This window comes from Pongo abelii, chromosome 3 (assembly GCF_028885655.2).
Source record: "Pongo abelii isolate AG06213 chromosome 3, NHGRI_mPonAbe1-v2.0_pri, whole genome shotgun sequence".
NCBI lineage: Eukaryota > Metazoa > Chordata > Mammalia > Primates > Hominidae > Pongo > Pongo abelii.
The window spans coordinates 119,219,403-119,232,125 of record NC_071988.2 but is presented as its reverse complement, the minus strand read 5'-3'; the positions used below and the strand labels follow the sequence as shown (position 1 = coordinate 119,232,125).

The 12,723-nt window shown below is 34.2% G+C and overlaps 1 protein-coding gene across 9 annotated transcripts in view; it reads left to right on the top strand.

The window, feature by feature from the left end:
• STPG2 (sperm tail PG-rich repeat containing 2) overlaps positions 1–12,723 on the top strand; it is a 706,287-nt gene that overhangs the window by 391,103 nt on the left and 302,461 nt on the right. The window lies entirely within an intron of this gene.

Genomic DNA, 12,723 nt, shown 5'->3' with positions numbered 1-12,723 from the left:
TGCTAATTTCTTCAAATTAATACATTATATATTTTTCAGGGATCAACACCTAAAATATTGTTCTGAAATTACTTTCCTAAGTTCCTAGCAGTCATTTATATGAAGCTAATGTTCTTTTTCTCACCTTTTATCTTTCTTGTTACTGCTGCAACAGGTGGTTGATCAGGTAATTCTTGGAAATCTCTCCTCCCTTAACATCAATTACATTCACTATTTAGGCTTTCTTCTTACCTCTCCAACTTGTCCTTTGCTAGTTTTGTGCTTTTCTTTCCCATTTTTATTCCATTTGATTCCTGGAAATACAGGAGATTAGATCATTTGAAACTCCTCACACTATAAAAATGCTAAATAATATATGGCAAGCATCCTTTGAAATGAAGAGATGAGTTTTCTAGAAAGCAAGAACTTTCTAGAGGTGTCCTCTCTTGAGGGCTAAGTAGTTGTTAATGCTTTGTCTTGTGGAATGTAGACTGTTTGGGTTTTGACAACCATGTCAGCTAGATGCTGGTGAGTAGAAACTGATGCCTATATATAAAGCAAAGATTTTCTAGGGGCTCTATCAGTGAAAGGACAGGTTGGCGGAAAAAATCCCATGCACCAGCAAAGAAAAACTGCAAGAAAGCATTCTATTTTGGCCTGGATTTAAAATATAATTCTTTTCTGATAACTCATAATAATAAATCTGCACTTATGCAAGTAGCATTTGTATTATATTCATGGTTTTGGAAGACTTTAACCTGAGAAAATAACATATAAAGTAGTTTTATGCTGGTACCATCCCTAGGATGCTTGGCAGAAGCAAAACCTGTCTGGAAGGGAACTGCCCTCAACCAAGCCCTCACAAGATTCTCAGAAATAAAACCTACTGAATGTGAAATCACACTCCATAATTCAAAATTTCACAAGTAAATAGCATTTCTGCAGAAAGAACAAACATCAGAATTAGGCTCTTCTAAAAACTTTAGAAAATAGAATGATCCGATAGACACTACAAAATAGTCTCTTATGTTTCCTAAAATTACAACCACCATACAATTTGTTCTCCATGTGCATGTGCTTTTCAGAATGAAATGAGGCACTTATTAATAACTGTACACAGGACAAGTGTTCTAATTTGGCATTGTTCCGGGCCAACTGAGATCTATGGTTACTCTAAAATAAATCACTCAAATATTTTTTTACTTTGGCCTACTTATACATTGATAAAATAATGAAGTATATTCACTTAAATTATTCTGTTTCATTTATAATGTTCATTAATTCAGGTTGAGATGTTTCTTAAGTTGGTAAGTTCTTACTATCTTGCTATTACTTCTTTGGCATACATATTTTTCTTAAGATGACTAGATAGCCAAATATACAGAATAAAACAGTGAATAATGGGTGAGCGAAGCCACTCTTATGGTGATATCAAATAATAAAAAGTAGTGGCAACTTATACTCTATAGTGTTAGTATGACAAAGATATAAAGGGTGAAGGTGCTTGCCTCTTTTGCTTTATTTTGGCTAAAAGTTTCCAAATTTTTAGGTTTAAGAAAAGCAAGATACAATTAGTAGTGATAAGAAGAATGGAGGATTCTTGAGTTTTTTCCATGTAACTATGAATCATTTTATTTATTTTGTCCGTGGACATGGTTTTATGCACACACTAATTTGAAGTCCCTTGTAATGAATCCTCTAGTAACTGATTGGGAACATCTGCTTTATATAAGAGCTTTCCCTAGAGAACAGACACCCAAAACAGATTTCTCCAAAGCCAAGGGTGTATATGAAATTAGATTTATTTTCATGGTAGTGGGGAAATAGATGAAAACAAATTGGACTATAAGAATTATTTTTCTTTCTCCAGGAGTTGGCAAACTCTAAAGGCTGCAAAACAAATCCATTTTTGTACAAATATATTTTTGTACAACTCAGGAACTTAACATGGTTTTGAAGTTTTAGATGTTTGAAAAAGAACAAATCAAAATTAGAATACTATTTTGTGTCAAATTGTATGAAATTCAAATCTTAGTGTCCATAAATAAAAGTTCTATTGGAATATAGCCATGCTCATTCATTTATAATTGTCTATGGTTGCTTTTGTGATACAATATCAGAGTTGAATGCTTGCAACAGAGACTATATAGTCTGCAAAACCTAAAATACTTACTATCTGACCCTTTGTAGCAAATGCTTGTTGGTCCCTGATACATTTAGTCAGGAAAATGATATGTTCCCTTTCTCTTTTTGTTCTATGACTTTTATAATCAGAAATTTTCACAAATCTGAAGTGAAGTTAGTCTTGTGAGAAAGCTTTGGGTTAGTGTTATAAGTCAGTGAGCTATTCAATTTTCTTTCAATGCACTAACCTTTCTGTTCTTTCTAACTTATAGTTCTAATATCTGGCATCTGAAGTACATTTTAATAAGATTTTCTCTTCACTAAATTGTTTAAATAGTGACAAAATAGTAATATTCACATGAAAACTATGAGACACATCTTAACATTTGTATTTATGAGTTTATCTTCCTCATAGCAGTAATACTCTAAGTTTGTGCTTCCAGTTTCACATGATTTCGCAGTAAGAATAAAGGAGGCAGGTGCTTTCCTTCTTTCGATCTGTCAACCTCAGAGGATTGAATTATGTCCTGAGGCCTTTTACTTCATGGTAGCAAGGAACAGAAGCAGCTCATTTTCAGTTCTCACTTGAAAATGAACAAATGTAGAAATGGGGAGGACTTAATTCGTGTAACTCTTTTATGAAGGGTAAGACTTGCTCAAATCATCCTAGAAGATTTCCCCTTATGTCTTACTAGCCATGGTTTTAAAAATGACTATATCTAAATGATCCACTGGGAAATATTAAACAGAACACATCAAAGGTCATCCACTTGGATATTCAAACATCTGAATAAAACCAAGAATTTCTAAGCAAAGATGAGAAACCAGCAATGATTGTTGAAGAAGAAATCAAGAGTATCTGCCCTAACTTTTAAATTTATATTCCTATTTCAGTAAATTTCCATGTAAAAATGCACTCTTTGTCTTGAAGTAGAAGTAGAAATCATGTACATTAATAAAATATGAGCTTTATGAAATCCTAAAAGAGGTAAAATCTCATGAGTAAAAAGGTACTCCCAATAATGTACAAATATGAAACTGATCCCAATAAAAAAGAAAAGGAAAAGGAATGTTAACATATTTGTATGGCCAGAGAATTGGCAAAGAACGGTCCTTAAATTTGTAAAAAGTTCAAGTAAAAGGATGTAAAGGAAGGCACACAACCAAAAAAATTGGGAGAGAAATTAAATTGTATGACTTGTGCTGACCTCTTTGATTCTCTTAAAAAATGAGTGTAGTCGTTGAGAGTAGATAGGAGTTTGACCACATAGATTAAGCTCCGTTGCCACTATTCATAATTGTGAGGCCTGAGAGAAGTTGCTTAATAATCTTAATTTTTGAGTTACTCATTCAATAAATGGGTGTAATAAAAATAACTAATATGAAGTTTTGAAACTTAGCTGAAATAATAGATTGCAGTGCATGGAAGTTTCTGTTGGTTGGTTGACATGATACTTGTTTCCAATGTGTCTTATCCGTTGCTCTCTCCACTATATAGATTAGAGAAGCTAAATACTCTATTTTCCATCCTTTCTTACAGGTAAGGTTGGTTCTATAACTCTACTTTGACTACGAAACCTAAAGAGGAGACTTTTGGGGATATTACTGTAAAAAAATTTTTTTTTTTGTATAAAAACAGATTGCACATGCTATCCTTCCCACACTTTTCCTGACTTCAGAATAGATTCATTTATGCATTTAGCATATATTTACTGAGTGCCTACTATTAGAAAGGCACTGTTCTACATACCTGGAACACGGTATATAGCAATAGACACTGTAATCAGAAGATGCAGAGGGATATTTTAGCTTATGAGTTTCTCATTGCTGTGGTTATTTCTGGGATACTTTAGAGGTGCACAGAGAGCTGAATCTGCTGTTCCCTTTGCCATATTTAGGTAAAGAAAGTTAAATAAGATGGCAACAGTGCTGTCAGTATAATTAGTTTAAACCTCTTAAACCCCTCCTTTCTTTTATCCCACTGCTAGTCATTAATACCTTTGTGATTTAGCTGACTAGATTTTGGATATACGCTCATCTCATGATTATATGCACTCTCTACTAAATCCTGACACAACTGTGACCCAGGACTTTGTCTTTTGTATGTACTCCATGGCTGAATTAAAGCTACTTCTCAGTATTATTCTTTAATGAAAAAGTTTTGTCCCTTCTGTTTCTGCCAATCAGAGACATTGTTGGAGACGTTCAACTGTTAAGTCAGATAATCACAGTGTGAGTATGTTGCAGAGGCAGTCTCAGTGGCACTGAGGAACAGAGGAGCAAATAATTTTTCAGTACTTTTAGCTTTAAAATTCATGGATTTAAATATGAATATCATTCCAGCAAAGTTATATATAGCTGTGTTTTTAATTTATTTAATAGTGTCTTTTAATTTAGTGAGTTAAAGATACACATTTATAGCAGCATGATTGCAGCACACCAGCATGGCACATGTATACACATGTAACTAATGTGCACATTGTGCACATGTACCCTAAAACTTCAAATATAATAATAATAAAAAAAAGAAAAAAAAGATACACATTTATATGTTCTATGTGTATACAAGGTAATAGAATATATAGAAGGCTTAGCAATAAAGTAATTATACTGTCTGTAATTCTTATGAATCTGGGTGTTTCATAAGTTTTTATTCAGACATGCTTCATCTATCATTATCAAATGACCATCTGTGGAGAGAAAAATAAACCTGATGTAAAGGTTATAACGTTACACAGAAATCAGCTATTGAAACATCTAAAAACTTTTAGAGAAAAAGATGAGATACTTAAGCCCGAAAGATAAATGAGCTCAAACAACTCTCGTCTTCCATTACTACATCTTAGGTAGAAAACTATAAATCCAGATGTTAAGATTAACTCTTTATTTTTCTACAAGTATTGAAATGCAATGACATTTGAGAACTTTTATTTTGTTAGTCTTCTAGCTGCTTTTTAATTGACTCAGAGAAATGTTTCATGAAGATAAAATCATAAGCACATATGGTATGAGCTTTCCTCAAGTTTTCTCAACTGAATTTTAATCTAGATTCATTGAAAAATATAGTCCTATGTAAATCAGCATACCACTGTTTTATTCACCCAAGGTTTTACTAAACTCTAATAGAACACAGAATGTTTTCTTATAAATTAAGAGAACAGTTTTTTAGACATTTTATTCATGACTATTAATTTTACTAAAGCTCTTTCATGATAAAAATGTTTATCTTAATGGAATATATGAAGCTGTGATATTTCATAATTATAGCATAGTTTAAAGTCCTTGTGAATGAATATAAAACATGATTTTCTAAAATCAATAGACTAAGGGGGAAATGAAGAGGAAAAAGTATCTTTAGTTTTTAAGGCTATCTTCTGTAGGGAGATTAACACAGAATTTTATAGATTGATTTAAAATGGAATAAAATTAAATATGTCATAATTGCTTTTTACTGATTTGAATTTGATTTATTGGACCAATTAAGGGCACTTTTCTGCAGTTTTTTTTTTTTTTTTTTTAGTTTTGTGCCATGGTTTCTGAAAGAAAGGTAATAATGACTTAAATTTGACTGAAAGTAGTTCTGGCCTAGACTCATGTTTTGAAGTATCAATACAAGTTCATAATTTATACCATATTATAGGCAAATGTTTTGATCTCTTCTTACAACATTGGTGGCCTAGTTTTAGATTGACCAAATAGGCAATTTTATAAGAAACTACTTTTGGAAGTACCACTCAGTATAACCAAGAAAAATGAACATCTCGTTAGTAACTGGAGTAACACTTTTTAAAGCATTGCAGTGTTGTTTTATGTGAAGAGCAGATGATAAAGAAGAGAAAGAAATTTACTGGAGCCTTCCATTTGAGCCTTGTAATTTGATTTAATTTTCTGGATACAGTAGTCCTTCCTTAACCACGCTTTCACTCTTTGTGGGTTTCCATTACTTGTGGCCAACAGCAATCTGAAAATATTACAGTATATTTATACAGAGAGACAGACAACATTCACATAGCTTTTATACAGCATAGTGTTATCATTGTTGTATTTTATTATTAGTTATTGTTGTTAATTTCCTGCTGTGCCAATTTATAAATTAAACATTATCATAGCTATGTATCTATAGGAAAAATCACAGTATGTACAGGGTTCTGTAGCATCCACAGTTTCAGGCATCCACTGGGGGTCTTGAAGATAATGGGGGGACTAATATATAATAATAAGAATCTAATGGTAAGCACAACCAATTAAAACTATTATTAAAGTTAAAAAATTATATTGCCGAATGTTTAATAGAATTAAACACCTTTATTTAAATATTTATTGGAATTGGATACACATGAGTAATGGGACACTTCCATTCCTCAGCTCCTCCCTACTTCCTCCCAACAATTAAAAAGCCATTTCACATCAAGATAAGACCACACAATAATTACCTAGGGGCTTATTTTCATCACAACTTATTCTACATTACTCAAAATACTACATATTATATATTATGAGTAATATAAATGAAATTATTTTTATAGGAAATAATGTTACAGAAGAAGAAAAGAATATTGTCATCTGAGAAACCATTTTTTCATTATTCTCATATATATGTGGAAAGACGAGTGATTTAAGAGTCTTCTAAAACACAGCTCTGATCATGCCATTCCCTAGCTCACCAGCATCTCAAGGCTCACTATTGACTATTATATAAATTCAAAGGCTTCGACTTATGTATTATAGCATCTAACTTTCCTTTTCAGTCCTATTATTTTTTATTCTTCATTCCCTGTGTATTCTAATCCTCTACTGTATCCTCTACATGCCTTATGCTTTGCTATGTAAGAACTTCACTTATGCTCCTTCTTTCACCTATGCTCTTTCTTTCACCTATGAATACTTGCACCTATTTAGCAAAATCCTACTAGCTTTTCTACTCCTATCTAAAATGTCCTCTTTTGGGAAGATTCTTCCCATTCCTCCAAGCAGATGAACTTTCTCACTATTTAGAGCCCCATGTAACTAATGGTACTAATCTTCTATCTTGCATTACAGGCATATATGTGCATTTGTCTCATTTCTACTTTCCATTCCATTGAAATTTCTTTGAGGTAGAACTTGAATATTTTTCCTCTTTGTATCCCCTCTAGCACAAAGATGCTAAATAAGTTATGCTTTATTGAACAAATGATATGAGATATGGCATTTTCTTTAACTTGTTTCCTCAGATTAGTCCTCCAGAATGTAAAATGAAAGATCAACTATTGACAGGTGATTCAATTTGGACCAAAATTATTACATCTTTGGTTTATCATACTCTTCCAGAAGAACAATGACTTAAAATTCAGATTTCTTTGGTTGTGTAAATAACAGTAAATCTATGTAAGTGAAAGAATGATCAAAATGTAAACATTTCCCTAAAACCTGGAGCTGAGTGTATTTAATGTAATATATCATCCCTTTGCTTACTCTGATAATATTAAAAAGCAACTACTCTGAACAAAGGCACAGTGCTAGGTGTGGAGAATAATAAACTAACCTACTGGGCAACATCACTCTCAAAAATGACTTGTTCACAGTACAACCAAAATCTTCCAGATCTTTGCTCTTGACACTCTGTGATGCATACCTTAAGAGGAAACAAAATAAGAGAAAAATAGAATTGCTTTTCTTACTATCTCACTGTATACCTGAAACAAAAGGCACTTTATGTTTTTATGACATAATAGCTTTTTTACTTTTAATATATTTCTATTATATATATTTAAGGTATACAACATGAATTTTTATATGCACATACATAGTGAAATGATTATTACAGTGAAGCCAATTAACATCTCCCTCATTTTACATATTATTTTTGTGTGCTATAAGAACCACTAAAATCTACCCTCAGCAAATTTCCAGTATACAAGGCAATATTATTAACTATCATCCTCATGCTGTACTTGAGATCTCTAGAAGTATTCATCCTATATCACTGAAACTTTGTACCTTTTTACCTACATATCTCCATCTGTACCCATATCTCAGGTAACCAACTGTTTTACTCTGTTTTTGTTTTTTTTAAATATTCCACACATAAGCAAAATCATGCAGTATTTGCTTTTCTGTGACCAGATAATATTATTTGGAATAATGTCTTTCAGTTTCATCCATGTTGTCGCAAAAGGTAAGATCTTTTTAAAGACCTGATAGTATTCCATACACACACACACACACACACACACACACACACACACACACACCACAGTTTATTCATTCATCCATTGATGGACAATTAGGTTGTTCCCATATCTTGGCTATTGTGAATGATGCCAAAATGAACACGGCAGTGCAGCTATCTCTAAGAGGTACTGATTTTATTTTCTTTGGGTGTATATTCAGAAGAGGAATTGCTGGGTCATATGATAGTTCTATTTTTAGTTTCTGAGGAATTGACATTTTACTTTTCATAAGGGCTGTACCAATCTATATTTCCACCAACAGTGTATAAGGGTTCTCCTTTCTCCACACCCTCACTAACACATACCTTTTATCTTTTTGGTATTTGCCATCCTAACAAGTGTGAGGTGATATTTCATTGTGGTTTTGATTTACATTTCCCTGATGATTTGTGATGTTGTGCATTTCTTATATATCCGTTGGCCATTTGCATGTCGCCTTTTGAGAAATATCTACTTAGGTCCTTTGCCCACTTTTAAATTGAGTTATTTGTGTTTTTGCTATTGAGTTGTATGTGTTCCTTATATATTTAGGACATTAACCCTGTGACTATATATAAGGTTAATATACATACACACACATATATACGGATATACATGTATCCTTATATATTGTAAGGATATACATGTATCCTTATATATTGTAAGGATATACACGTATCCTTATATATTGTAAGGATATACACGCATCCTTATATATTGTAAGAATATACACATCTATAGATGTGTGTGTGTGTGTGTATGTGTGTATATATATATTTTCACCCAATCCATATTCTGCCTTTTTGTTACAGGGATGAATTATATAGCAGTGAATTCTGAGATTTTACTGCATCTGCTCACCTGAGTAGTGTACATTGTACCTAATGTGTAGTTTTTGATCCTATTTCCCTCCCAACCTCTCCCTTCTGAGTCTCTAAAGTACATTATATCACTCTATTTGACTTTGCATACTCATAGCTTAGCTCCCACTTATAAGTGAGAACATATGGTTTTTGGTTTTCCACTTCTGTGTTATTTCACTTTGTGTATGTATATATATACATACACACCTATTATATCTGTATATATACACATCTATATATCTATATATATAACCCTGCATATATGTATATGTATATAGAAGTATATATATGAACTATATATAAATATGTAGTTCACAAATATTTTCACCCAATCCATATTCTGCGTTTTCTTTTTATTGATTGTTTCCTTTGTTGTGCAGAAACTTTTTTTTTTTTTGAGACAATGTCTCACACTCTTGCCCATGCTGTAGTGTAGTGGCGCCATCTCGGCTCACTGCAAGCTCCACCTCCTGGGTTCATGCCATTCTCCTGCCTCAGCCTCCTGAGTAGCTGGGACTACAGGCGCCCGCCACCACGCCCAGCTAATTTTTTTGTATTTTTAGTAGAGACGGGGTTTCACCATGTTAGCCAGGATGGTCTCGATCTCCTGACCTTGTGATCTACCCGCCTCAGCCTCCCAAAGTGCTAGGATTACAGGCATGAGCCACCGCGCCTGGCCATGCAGAAACTTTTTAGTTTGATGTTGTCCTACTTGTTTATGTTTGCTTTTATTGCCTCTTCTTTTGGTGTCCTATTCAAAAAGATCATTGCCAAGGCCATTTTCTTAACTTTTTTTTCCTGCACGACATTTGATCCGAGATTTATCCTTGGGATGCACAAATGGTTCAATAAACACAAATTAATCAATGTGATATACCATATTAACCGAATAAAGGATAAGAAATATATGATCATCTCAACAGAATCATATGGTCATCTCAATAGAAAAAGTATGTTCTCAATAAGTGGGAGCTAAATGATGAGAACACATGGACACATAGAGGGGAACACCACATTCTGAGGCCCATTGGAGAGTGGAGGTTGGGAGGAGGGAGAGAATCAGGAAAATTGCTAATGGGTACCCGGCTTAATACCTGAGTGACAAAATAATCTGTGTAACAAACACTCATAACACAAGTTTAGCTATGTAACAAACCTGCAACTGTACTCCTGAATTTGAAATAAAAGTTAAAAAAATTAGCTAAGTGATAAAAAATAAAGCCTACAAGAAAATTAAATATCCTTTTATAATTAAAAATTCTCAACAAATTAGGTATAGGAGGAATATTCCTTAATACAGTAAAGGCCATATAACTCAAGTACACAGGTAACATTATACTCAATGGTGAAATGCTGAAAGCTTTTCATTTAAGATCAGGAACAAGACAAGGATGCCCACTTTTGGCACTTTTAATCAATATAGTGCTGGAAATTTTGCCCAGAGCAATTAGGCAAGAAAAATAAATAAAATGCACCCAAATCAGAAAGGAAGAAGGGAAAATATCTGCTTTCAGATGGCATGATTTTGTTTATAGAAAACTCTAGAAGATGATCAACTAGACATAGCCAGGAACTGCCTCTCCCACTGAGAGAAACCAAAATATCGAGTAAACTGTCACACTTCAAACAGATCCTTTGAGAGCAAACATTCAAAGTGGATAGAGAAGTGATGCTGACCCTGAGGTAGAGGAGGGAGGGAGGGAGCTGGGAACCCTGCATGGAGTTGCTGAGCAACCGGACCAGCACCTGGCCCTGAATAAGTTCTAGGGAAGGGGTGAGTGAAGGAACTGCAGGACAACACACTCTCACCATGGGCCTCTGTAATCCTAGCTACAAGAGCTTCCATGACCTCCATAGACATTTTGTTAAGTTAATTTTTTTTAATAGCTTTTGGGGTACAAGTGTTTTTTTTTGTTACACGAATAAATTATATAGTAGTGAATTTGCAATTTTAATTTATCTGTCACCTGAGTAATGTACATTGTACCTAATGTGTAGTTTTTGATCCCTATTCCCCTCCCACCCTCCCCTTCTACATTCTAAAGTGCATTATGTCACTCTGTATGACTTCGCATACTCGTAGCTTAGCTCCTACTTATAAGTGAGAATATATGATTTTTGGTTTTCCACTCCTGTGTTATTTCACTTAGAGTAATTGCCTCTAGCTCCATCCAAGTTTCTGCAAAAGACATTATTTCATTCCTATTAATGGCTGAGTAGTTTTCCATGGTGTATATACACCACATTTTCTTTAGCTGCTCATTAGTTGATGCGCACTTAACATTGGTTCCACATCTTTGCAACTGTGAATTATGTGGCTATAAATATACATGTGCAAGTGTCTTTTAATATAATTATTTTTTTTTCCTTTGGATAGATACCCAGTAGTGGGATTGCTGGATTGAATGGTAGATCTACTTTTAACTCTTTAAGGAATCTCGATACTGTTTTCCTTAGAGGTTGTGCTGATTTACATTCCCAAGAAGCAGTGTATAAGCATTCCCTTTTCCTCACATACAGGTCAACATCTATGGTTTTTGTTACTTTTTAATAATAAGCATTCTTACAGGAGCAAAGTAGTATCTCATTGTGGTTTTAAATTGCATTTCCCTGATGATTAGTGATTTTAGCATTTTTTCATGTTTGTTGGCCATTTTTATATCTTCTTTGGTGAAATGTCTATTCATGTCCTTCACTCACTTTTTAATGTGATTATTTGCTTTTTTCTTGCTGATTTGTTTGAATTCCTTGTAGATTCTGGATATCAGTCCTTTGTCAGATGCATAGCTTGCAAATATTTTCTCCCATCCATAGTTTCCAAATATTTTCTTGTGGGTTGTCTGTTTACTCTGCTAATTATTTCTTTTTCTGTGCAGAAGCTTTTAACGAGGTCCTACTTATTTGTTTTTCTTTTTGTTGCATTTTTTTGGGGGGTCTTAGTCTTGAATTCTTTATGTAAGCCAAATATATATAGCCAAATGATCTTTGATGAAGCATACAAAAACATACATTGGGGAATGGACACCCTATTTAATAAATGGTGCTGGGAAAACTGACAAGCCATATGAAGAAGAATGAAACTGGATCGCTATCTCTCACCTTATAAAAATATCGATTGAAGATGGATCAATGACTTAAATATAAGACCTGAAACTATAAACATTCTGGAAGACAACACTGGAAAAAACCCATAGAAATTTGAATGGGCAGTGGGAGCTTCCCAGAGAGGAGACAGAGGGAGAGCTCCAGCCTGTGCCAAGCCCAGAAGATTTTGTGAATGGGGCAACTGCGGCAAAATGCGACCATAGGTGCCTATCCCTCGAGGCTCTCCATCTTGCTCTGAGCAGCTCTGGCCCCTACTAACTGCAGGGCTGAGAGAGAGCAGGGCTGTCTTTCCTATGGGACTGGGGCCCATCTAATCTTCATGCTTACCTGTCTGTGGGCCCCTCCCAAGGACCCTGCCTGGCTGCCCTTGTAAGAGCATGCACAACCTCCACTGCCCTGCCTTAGTGCTATGCTGAGGCATGGGAGCATTTTGGCCCCCAAGCACAGCTTGGGGGCCAAAG